Here is a 12351-nt window from a genome sequence, read left to right as displayed (position 1 = left end):
CCTGAGGCTCAGTGTTGGGTTGGTGTCGACGGGCCCTCCAATCATTGCTGGCCTGGTCATAGGCCTTGTCAAAGCATGTAGCTGCAGCATTGCAGGTAGAACGCCAGCTGTTTCGGTCAGCTGCTAGTTGCTCTAAGCTCTGAGGAGGAATAGCCCATTTTTTGTGTAGATTTCATGTGGTCCTTGAGTAGCTTTTTCTGGCCACCCATGGAGTAGCTGCCTTCAGTAAGATGGCCATACAAAACTTTGATAGGCAATCGGTTGCCAGACATCCAGATTACATGGCCTAACCATCGTAACTGCCGGTGAAGAAGCACAGACTCCAGGGAGGTTACACCAGCCCTTTTCCTGATTACAGAGTGTGGCACCTTCTCCCACCACCGGCGGCCGAGGATTTGCTGAAGGCAGCAGTTCTGGAAGGACTTGAGCATCTGAACGTCACCGGTACAGCACCCAGGCATCACAGCCATAAAGTAGGATGGAAATGATGACTGCATTATACACAGCACTCTTGACATGAACAGCAAGAGCTCTGTTTGAAAAAACACACTCCTTAAGATGACCGAAAGCTGAAGAGGCCAGGTGATATGATGCTGACTCTCATCTGTGAGATCACAGGCGGAGGTAAGGGTGAAACCGAGATAGGTGAAGCTCGCAGAGGTGAAAAGAGGGTATACAAGAAGGTGTAAACCTGTAACAACACTCAAGCACAGGAAGGCCACACTAAACTTTGCCAATAAAGAAGTTACTGAAGATAAAAAAAAACAAAAAAAAAAAACACAAACAATCAACAACTCAAGGAGAATGAAGTATACACTTGGCAAAGCACTTCATGGAGCATACTCAGCATTTGGTCACATTATTGGGTTTCAGGCTTCATGCAGTCACTGTCTGTAAACAATTCTGTTTTCTTGCTTTGATGATGTACAGAGATGACTGTAATTAATGTCACTTCAGATGCTCCCTCATTTTCACTCAGGATCACCGCAGCAGATCATGTTGATTTGGTACAAGTTTTACGCCGGGTGCCTTTCTTGACACAACTCGATATTACATAGAGGATAAGCAGGAGTGGGGTTTGAACCAGAAATATTCCACACTGGAAATAAGCGTACTTAACCACTTGGCTGCCACCCCTGCCACCTGGGGTCCCTTCCCATTCATTCTACCTGTCTGTATCCTTGAATTACACACTTTATCTACATTGTCCTCACCCACCCAGCTATAAGTGTTGCAATGTAATGAAGTAGAAATATTAATTTTAAGGTATCTGTACTTTACTTCATTATTTACATTTCTAGCGACGTTCACTTTAACCCCACTACATTTCCTTAATAAAATGTATACTTTTATACCGATACATTTCCCTTAACCATCTTCATTACTCGTTACTACAATATAAAGTAGAAGAAATTTGATTGGGCAATGCCTGTTTGCAAAGGTGAATGTAAGCTGGAGCGCAACTATACACCACAAAGAGATACGGTCCTCTACAGGTGGAGCACAGCGCCTTCCATCCCTGCAGCATCAAGTGTCGTATTTGACATAAAACATGTTTAAAAAAAAACAAAAGATGACAGGTTGAAGCTGCACCCCCGCTGAGGAAGAGGAGACTGTGCAGGGTGAAAGCCATCTGCACTTCGGATTCCAAATGCATATACACTGATGCACACACACATACACACGGATTGGCTCATGCTGTAGTCCACTGCACGAGCTGAGTGAACACACACTTGAGGGGAAGACTTCAGTACAGTGGTCCCTCGTTTATTGGGGGAGTTACGTTCTAAAAATAGCCCGCAATAGGCAAAATCTGCAAAGTAGTCAGCGTTATTTTTTACAATTATTATAGATGTATTAAGGCTGTAAAACCCCTCACTACACACTTTATACACTTTTCTCAAACAGGCATTAACATTTTTCTCACTTTTCTCTCCTGTGTAAACACTCTCAAAGTTCAAACCTTAGTAGAAAAATAAGACCAACCTGTTTTCAGGCCCAAACATTTGTTTGAGAAATAAAAATAGAACGTTTTCCTATAAATAATTATGATGGCTTTTAGAACAAATTTAATTTAAACGATCAACCTACGAGGGTGGACACATAAGAAATTATTAATAGTTACTGACCAGTATTTCACAGTTCCTCTGACCGCGCCTCTTCGTCGTGGCGCTGCGCCGCTGTTGCGCCTTTTTCCACTGAGTGACTCCTCGGTGCAGGTGTCTTTTTCCGAGTGAAAAGCACAGTTATGGGTAGTTGTTTGTGCTCTTTTTTCTTATGGGCGAGAAGATTCTTATAAACAGACACGCAGAACACAATGCGCGTACTCTCCCTTCGCGGTGCCGCTACCGGCCTGCTTGATGAGGACGCAGAACACAATGTGCTGTAAAAAAATAAGAAAAAAAGCATATAAAATTGGACTAAAAAAATCTGTGAAACTGCGAGGCCGCGAAAGGTGAACCGCGTTATAGCGAGGGACCACTGACAAAACTGACCGGCATGTCTGTTTCAGTTTATTTTATTTGAAATGTTTGCAGAGAAGCAACGCATTTTGGATTCAAGAGCACAACAACTGCTGCCTTTGGCTGCTTTGCAGTGGCTGGTGGTTGAAAAGTTGTTGTTTTACTTTTCCTTAAATTTGGCACAACTTTTCAGCTACAATTGACTGTTCTGTTTCAGAAGAGCCTGGCTGTTGTCTTTAACAGAAAAGTGTTGTGTGGATCTTCCAGGAAAACGACTGAATGGCAACTACATTTACAGCTATTTACATCCATCTGTTGCTTCATCATCCCATCACCAACAGCAACTGCTCCTCCAGAGGCGGATCCAGCCTTTTATAGGGGCTGAGCCCTTCCTCCTGGTTTTTTCAGACACCACACTGGCTTTCATTTCTGTCACCGTTTTACTCTCCACTTGTTTTGGATTTGACTTTTACTCAATACTTTTACTTAAAGTACATTTTATATGAGAAATTTACTTTTGATACTTAAGTATAATTGTATACTGTATAATGTATAATTACTCAAGTGATATTTTTCAAGGAGAGTTTTACTTTTACCAAAGTAATTTTATGCTAAGATACTTGTACTTTCACTCAAGTATCAGACTGGTAAATGGGTACAAGACTTTCTTATGGGAATGTCCCAGAAAGTACCGTTCCTTCTCGTTTCATCCCAAATACCAAATTGGGGAGCATTTTGAAGCATTATAGTAACTCCTTGATCCATCATGTCTATCTTGAGCAAACTTAATATTCATGATTTTGAGCTGTTCAAAGATTGCATACCGATTTACCATATTGTCACTCGTGTATGGTAACTTCTGGGTGGTCATAGTCTTAACAGCTTCAGTCATATTCAAACATCTTTAAATGGGATATTCCTTGTGAGTTCAGATTTTAACTTGCTGGACCATGGTCAACTGAGGTAAAAACATTGAAGCAGAAACTGAAGCTGAGGGCACAGCTGGATGTAGCTCCTTACTTTCGTTTTCAGGCAGTGTGCCAGTTCTGCAATTGATAAGCCAGCCAGTTGCCAGGTCTCCACTTTTATGAGCCATGCAGAATAGTGGTGTTAGGCAAGTAACCTGTTTCAGGCTGCTGGCTTGTCCAAGTGCCATTGTAGACTCTCATCCACTCTCGACAATGGGTCTCAGGGCCTGTCTATCAAAATGTCTACACTACAAGGACATCTTGATTGCACTCTGCAACACTGGAGTTGAAATAAAACAGAGGCACAAGTCTTTAAACTGTGTTAGTGTCCAAATACTCATGTATTCAACTGTATAAGTGCATGCTTCTAAGTATGTGTTTCCATAATGACATGATCCCCCCCCCCCCCCCCAACATTATTTTAGCAAACCAGGAAAAAAATGCACATCATCCAAATCCAACACTCTGTTCCTTGTCATTTTTTTAATCCAAAATGAATACCACACTTTAAGTGGCTGAGCACTTAAAAATAATTAAATTTCCTGCTACAATGCTATGTGAGCTTATTTACACCACATGGTAGCCTATCAAACAATCCCTAATTGATTCAAATTTATCAGGAATTTCTTTTGCATCGTAAGTACTTCTGTTCCACCTCATTTACATGACACTCATTAACACAGACAACAAACACACTTTTGTGTTGTTGGGTAAACATGTGTTCAGTGCTTGTACAGGTTTTACTAATGACTAAGATTCCATTTCCAGTCACGACCACAGGCTCATTGCACATGGATTACCCTTCCCTCCTCCACTATGTCTTTTTTTTTCACCCTCAGAATACGACCACAAGGTGCCTTGAAAGTATGGTTCATTTATCTGATCATATCTCCCAGAATTGAAACATTTATTGAGATGAAGGGGGATAGTGGGTGTGTGTGTATATATATGTTTGTGTGCATGCAAACAGGCACATCAAACCCGGATGTGATGTAAACTCGATCAAAGGCATAAAAAAAGCCCAAAGTGTGAAATCCTGCCCACTCTGCACCATTAGGACACTCACGATTCGCTGAATTTTGGCTGTATTTTTGCTGTCGGGTGCAGTCGAGGACATGCCCCATTATTAACAAGCACCTCAGTGCACAAGATGAGGCTCTGTCCCCTGTTATGACTTCTAAAAGGCTGCCTTCATTACATTTAAAGAGAAACAAATGTGCAGCACCCCAACCATGCAAATTCAATCACCAAATGCGTGCCAAGTTGTTTGCATGATTCTAACGAGGCAGCTTGTAAGAAATGTTGAGTGTTGAAGCAGCTACTTGAATTTAATTGAACTTAATTTGCACTCAGCTGAGGTTAAAGTTTTCTTATCCTAATAAAGTAAGACTCGTCTGCCATGTTTTCCAAAGATACCACTTGATTATTGAATTGCGAGCTGAGAACTGACCAATTTAATGAAATCTATTTCAAGTGTCAGTTATACCCACAAGCTACACAGAAAGCAGAAAAAAACTATTTAAAACTCAACAAAAACATTCAGAGCAGGAAATACTAATTAATAGCAGTTTGTATACCAAAACAGGATACTTAAACCTGTGTTCTGATTACCCTAAACAAACACTTATATTCAACATCAAATTGTAATAACATAATTAAATCACAAAAAAAGAGTATATTTACTAGAAGTATGCATGCAGTAAAGCCAAAGACGTAATTAATTCACCATGGTGTAAATAGTTAAACTGTGAAAAGTGTTTGCAGAGTCTGACTTCTATATACTGATTTAACAGTTTTAAATATTTCCTAAAATACACAAAATGCCAAAGTGCTAAAAAAAAATGCAGTTCAGTGAATCCTGGTTCATATTTGGATTGGAAAGGTTTCACATGGACACACTGGACAATGGCTGTAACCTTTTTTACTTTTTGTGAATAAATTAGCCTGAGAACTTTTGATTTTTCTAAGCAAGACTCACTAGCTAGCTAGATAGCTAGGTAGCTAGCGAGCAGGGCTAATGTGTTATAACTGACAAAAAAAAAAGATAGATTTTTTTTTTACATTTGTTTTAATTTATTATATTTATTTTTGAAGAAGTATTATTTTTAACAGGAAACCTGTATTAAATTTGATACATATGGTTGGCTAATATACTCCTATTCAGCATGATGTCATAGCAGTTTCACTTCTCCATTTCACATCTTTGCCAATATTTATTTCAAGTATAAATTATCCTATGAAGAAATGCCCAGACTCATGTGCTTTAGTAACAAACCACCATCCAACGTGGTCTAGTTATGCTCTCCCCTGTCAGCATCTTACAGTGTTCCATTTCTTTTAGGTTCCATCACCTATAAAGAATGTAGCCCAACTGTGTGTACCTTGCGCTGCTTTTATATAAGGGGAAACTGAGAAGTTTTGAGCCTGAGCCTGGAAAAGCAAGGCGTTATTCTCCATCTTTTGCATTCTGAGAAACAAGCATGTCTTGAGAATATGTAAAATTTGACTCACTGGGTGTAATGTTGAGAAATGTTGGTTTCTCAGAATGCAAAAGATGGAGAACCAGACCCAACAATTTATTGATACCATATCCACCCATTACTTCCTCAATGTAATTAATTCCTCACTCTTTCTCCTTAATCTCACAGCCTACCTATGGTCATGTGTGAGGTGCGACTCCATCCAGAGGTGGGACTGGGTGTGTTCTTCTTTTTGCTCCATGCAATTAACAGGTTAAACTGCAGCTAATGGTGGTCAGTATTTTTCTCTTTCTGTTCAGCATACTGATGCTATATAGTAAGTTAATATTCTGTGAGTTATGACTATTGAGTCCATCATCACCCCTTCAATTTCCAACTTCACCCTCATTACCCTGTCAGACACTTGCTTAACCTCCAATACAATTTTGATTTAGTCTTCCTTTAAAATGGCCCCAACAGCATTTCTCCTCCCATCCACCACAACTTGAAACCCTCCTGGCCTTAATTTCTTTGCACTTGGTTTCTTGGACACACAATATGTCTACCTTTCTCCGTAATTTCTTACGTAATTATTGCATGGCTTTGCCTTACAATATAAAGCGCCTTGGGGCAACTGTTTGTTGTGATTTGGCGCTATATAAATAAAATTGATTGATTTATTGATTCTCCTCTCCATTCTATCAGCCATCTCGCTCCCTTTTTCAGTCATACTGCCAACAATCAACGTCCCGACTCTCACTTCCACCCTCTTAACATTCCTTCTCTTTCCCATCTCTGGACACGTACTAATACTCTTCCTGTCCTTCACCAAGCAGTAGCCAAATTTCCAGCAACATCCTGTTGGGAACCAGGACCGATGGTGGTCATTGCCAACCTGAGCCTGTGGAATTTTGATTTGGAACCTTTTGTTTTTTGACATTTTTTATACTGGATGTCCTTCCTGATGCAACCTTGCTCATTTATCTGATCTTGGGATAGGTGCTCAGAATGTACTGGCTGCATACCTCATGTAGCTTAGATTTGACAAATTTTAGGGTGAACACACTGCCTCCTTGTACCCTCTTCATTTGCGCGGGCTTTGGACTGGCCCTCAGAATGTACTGGCTGCACACCCCGTGTGCCTGAGTTGTTCCACAAAATCAGTAATCAGTGCACACTAGTAGCCAGTATGTCTTTTACTTTTTTCTAGAGGAATTTGGTTTTCATTTCATGACTGCATCTTGAAATATGTTCTTTATACATGAATATGGATTTGGCTGTACAGTCACTTTCATTGCAACTTAAGCCTTATAAGGTCTTCAGGTCTGTTGGACCTCATTATTTAGCTTAAGACAAATGATGCAAAAAAAATTATTTTTTCAAAGTAAGATTCACTGGCCTTGGCCCATTTTCCATGAGGAACATGAATCAGAAAACATTTTCAATGACACACCCCCTGTATACCCCCCTTCACGTTTATATTACATACGGGGTCTTCAGGTCCACTGGACGAAGGGCTAGTGAAAGTGTGAAAATTATAGGTCCTCTGCACCCTCTTTTTCACTTTCTGCTCCCTGGGAGAGAGAGATAGAGAGAGAGAAAGAGAGAGAGAGAGAGAGAGAGAGAGAGAGAGAGAGAGAGAGAGAGAGAAAGAGAAGCACCCACTGTTCCCAAACAATGTTGCAACCTTGTGTGTGAACAGCACCCAATTTCCCACACATTTCCCCTCTGTCTTGTGGGAATGAATCTTGGAGACCTGACACTATAAATAGCTTTGTCAGTGTGGTTCCATATCGCAAATGATCAAGATGGCAAAGCGAACCCTCTTCCCCCCCTGCCCAAGACAAATTTCTCCCTAGGTGGATTAATAAAGACACTTTGACTTTGTTCAGGCTACCTTACAGATGATATTGGAAGAGACAGAGGATTGGATGGTAATACAGAGGAAGAAGTATACAACCCCTGGCAATAATTGTGGAATCACCGGCCTCGGAGGATGTTCATTCAGTTGTTTAATTTTGTAGAAAAAAAGCAGATCACAGACATGACACAAAACTAAAGTAATTTCAAATGGCAACTTTCTGGCTTTAAGAAACACTATAAGAAATCAAGAAAAAAAATTGTGGCAGTCAGTAACGGTTACGTTTTTAGACCAAGCAGAGGGAAAAAATATGGACTCACTCAATTCTGAGCAATAAATTATGGAATCACCCTGAAAATTTTCATCCCCAAAACTAACACCTGCATCAAATCAGATCTACTCATTAGTCTGCATCTAAAAAAGGAGTGATCACACCTTGGAGAGCTGTTGCACCAAGTGGACTGACATGAATCATGGCTCCAACACGAGAGATGTCAATTGAAACAAAGGAGAGGATTATCAAACTCTTAAAAGAGGGTAAATCATCATGCAATGATGCAAAAGATGTTGGTTGTTCACAGTCAGCTGTGTCTAAACTCTGGACCAAATACAAACAGCATGGGAAGGTTGTTAAAGGCAGACATACTGGTAGACCAAGGAAGACATCAAAACGTCAAGACAGAAAACTTAAAGCAATATGTCTCAAAAATTGAAAATGCACAACAAAACAAATGAGGAACGAATGGGAGGAAACTGGAGTCAACGTCTGTGACCAAACTGTAAGAAACCGCCTAAAGGAAATGGGATTTACATACAGAAAAGCTAAACGAAAGCCATCATTAACACTTAAACAGAAAAAAAACAAGGTTACAATGGGCTAAGGAAAAGCAATCGTGGACTGTGGATGACTGGATGAAAGTCATATTCAGTGATGAATCTCAAATCTGCATTGGGCAAGGTGATGATGCTGGAACTTTGTTTGGTGCCGTTCCAATGAGATTTCTAAAGATGACTGCCTGAAGACAACATGTAAATTTCCACAGTCATTGACGATATGGGGCTGCATGTCAGGTAAAGGCACTGGGGAGATGGCTGTCATTACATCATCAATAAATGCACAAGTTTACGTTGATATTTTGGACACTTTTCTTATCCCATCAATTGAAAGGATGTTTGGGGATGATGAAATCATTTTTTCAAGATGTTAATTCATCTTGCCATAGAGAAAAAACTGTGAAAACATTCCTTGCAAAAAGACACATAGGGTCAATGTCATGGCCTGCAAATAGTCAAGATCTTAATCCAATTGAAAATCTTTGGTGGAAGTTGAAGAAAATGGTCCATGACAAGGCTCCAACCTGCAAAGCTGATCTGGTAACACCAATCAGAGAAAGTTGGAGCCAGATTGATGAAGAGTACTGTTTGTCACTCATTAAGAGACTGCAAGCTGTTATAAAAGCCAGAGGTGGTGCAACAAAATACTAGTGATGTGTTGGAGTGTTCTTTTGTTTTTTCATGATTCCATAATTTTTTCCTCAGAATTGAGTGTTTTTTCCCTCTGCTTGGTCTAAAAAAGTAACCGTTACTGACTGCCACAATTATTTTTCCTGATTTCTTATAGTTTTCTTAAAGCCAGAAAGTTGCCATTTGAAATGACTTTAGTTTTGTGCCATGTCTGTGATCTGCTTTTGTTCTACAAAATTAAACAACTGAATGAACATCCTCCGAGGCCGGTGATTCCACAATTTTTGCCATGGGTTGTATACAGTGAGGAAAATAAATATTTGAACACCCTGCAATTTTGCAAGTTCTCCCACTTAGAAATCATGGAGGGGTCTGAAATTTTCACCTTAGGTGCATGTCCACTGTGAGAGACATAATCTCTCACAGAGAAAAAAAAAAAAAAAATCCGGAAATCACAATGTATGATTTTTTTTTTAATAATTTATTTGTATGTTACTGCTGCAAATAAGTATTTCAACACCTGTGAAAATCAATGTTAATATTTGGTACAGTAGCCTTTGATTGCAATTACAGAGGTCAAATGTTTCCTGTAGTTTTTCACCAGGTTTGCACACACTGCAGCAGGGATTTTGGCCCATTCCTCCACACAGATCTTCTGTAGATCAGCCAGGCTACTGGGCTGTCACTGAGAAACACAGAGTTTGAGCTCCCTCCAAAGATTTTCTATTGCGTTTAGGTCTGGAGACTGGCTAGCCCACTCCTGAACCTTGATATGCTTCTTACAGAGCCACTCCTTGGTTATCCTGGCAGTGTGCTTTGTGTCATTGTCATGTTGGAAGACCCATCTACGACCCATCTTCAGTGCTCTAACTGAGGGAAGGAGGTTGTTCCCCAAAATCTCGCAATACATGGCCCTGGTCATCCTCTCCTTAATACAGTGCAGTCATCCTGTCCCATGTGCAGAAAAACACCCCCAAAGCATGATGCTTCCACCCCCATGCTTCACAGTAGGGACAGTGTTTTTGGGATGGTACTCAGCATTCTTCTTCCTCCAAACACGGCGAGTGGAATTAAGACCCAAAAGTTCTATTTTGGTCTCATCTGACCACATAACTTTCTCCCATGACTCCTCTGGATCATCCAAATGGTCATGGGCAAAGTTAAGACGGGCCTGGACGTGTGCTGATTTAAGCAGGGGAACGTTCTGTGCCATTCATGATTTTAACCCATGACATCTTAGTGTATTACCCACACTAACCTTGGAAACAGTGGTGCCAGCTCTCTTCAGGTCATTGACCAGCTCCTCCCGTGCAGTTCTGGGCTGATTCCTCACCTTTCTTAGTATCATTGACATGCCACGGGGTGGGATCTTGCATGGAGCCCCAGTCCGAGGGAGACTGACAGTCATGTTTAGCTTCTTCCATTTTCTAATAATTCCTCCAACAGTTGATCTTTTTTCACCAAGCTGCTTGGCAATTGCCCCATAGCCCTTTCCAGCCTTGTGGAGGTTTACAATTTTGTCTCTGGTGTCTTTGGACAGCTCTTTGGTCATAGCCATGTTAGTACACTCAACAAAAATATAAACGCAACACTTTTGGTTTTGCTCCCATTTTGTATGAGATGAACTCAAAGATCTAAAACTTTTTCCACATACACAATATCACCATTTCCCTCAAATATTGTTCACAAACCAGTCTAAATCTGTGATAGTGAGCACTTCTTTGCTGAGATAATCCATCCCACCTCACAGGTGTGCCATATCAAGATGCTGATTAGACACCATGATTAGTGCACAGGTGTGCCTTAGACTGTCCACAATAAAAGGCCACTCTGAAAGGTGCAGTTTTATCACACAGCACAATGCCACAGATGTCGCAAGATTTGAGGGAGCGTGCAATTGGCATGCTGACAGCAGGAATGTCAACCAGAGCTGTTGCTCGTGTATTGAATGTTCATTTCTCTACCATAAGTCATTTCCAAAGGCGTTTCAGAGAATTTGGCAGTACATCCAACCAGCCTCACAAACGCAGACCACGTGTAACCACACCAGCCCAGGACCTCTACATCCAGCATGTTCACCTCCAAGATCGTCTGAGACCAGCCACTCAGACAGCTGCTGAAACAAACGGTTTGCATAACCAAAGAATTTCTGCACAAACTGTCAGAAACCGTCTCAGGGAAGCTCATCTGCATGCTCATCGTCCTCATCGGGGTCTCATCCTGACTCCAGTTCGTCATCGTAACCGACTTGAGTGGGCAAATGCTCACATTCGCTGGCGTTTGGCACATTGGAGAGATGTTCTCTTCACGGATAAATCCCGGTTCACACTGTCCAGGGCAGATGGCAGACAGCGTGTGTGGCGTCGTGTGTGTGAATCGAGTGGCCCATGGTGGCGGTGGGGTTATGGTATGGGCAGGCGTCCGTTATGGACGAAGAACACAGGTGCATTTTATTGATGGCATTTTGAATGCACAGAGATACCGTGACAAGATCCTGAGGCCCATTGTTGTGCCATCCAAGAACATCACCTCATGTTGCAGCAGGATAATGCACGGCCCCATGTTGCAAGGATCTGTACACAATTCTTGGAAGCTGAAAATGTCCCAGTTCTTGCATGGCCGGCATACTCACCGGACATGTCAGCCATTGAGCATGTTTGGGATGCTCTGGACCGGCGTATACAACAGCGTGTACCAGTTCCTGCCAATATCCAGCAACTTCGCACAGCCATTGAAGAGGAGTGGACCAACATTCCCCAAGCCACAATTGACAACCTGATCAACTCTATGCGAAGGAGATGTGTTGCACTGCATGAGGCAAATGGTGGTCACACCAGATACTGACTGGTATCCCCCCCAATCAAACAAAACTGCACCTTTCAGAGTGGCTTTTTATTGTGGGCAGTCTAAGGCACACCTGTGCACTAATCATGGTGTCTAATCAGCATCTTGATATGGGGCACCTGTGAGGTGGGATGGATTATCTCAGCAAAGGAGAAGTGCTCACTATCACAGATTTAGAATGGTTTGTGAACAATATTTGAGGGAAATAGTGATATTGTGTATGTGGAAAAAGTTTTAGATCTTTGAGTTCATCTCATACAAAATGGGAGCAAAACCAAAAGTGTTGTGTTTAT

Source organism: Thalassophryne amazonica, chromosome 1 (genome assembly GCF_902500255.1).
Source record: "Thalassophryne amazonica chromosome 1, fThaAma1.1, whole genome shotgun sequence".
Classification (NCBI taxonomy): domain Eukaryota; kingdom Metazoa; phylum Chordata; class Actinopteri; order Batrachoidiformes; family Batrachoididae; genus Thalassophryne; species Thalassophryne amazonica.
This window is presented reverse-complemented; position numbering follows the sequence as displayed.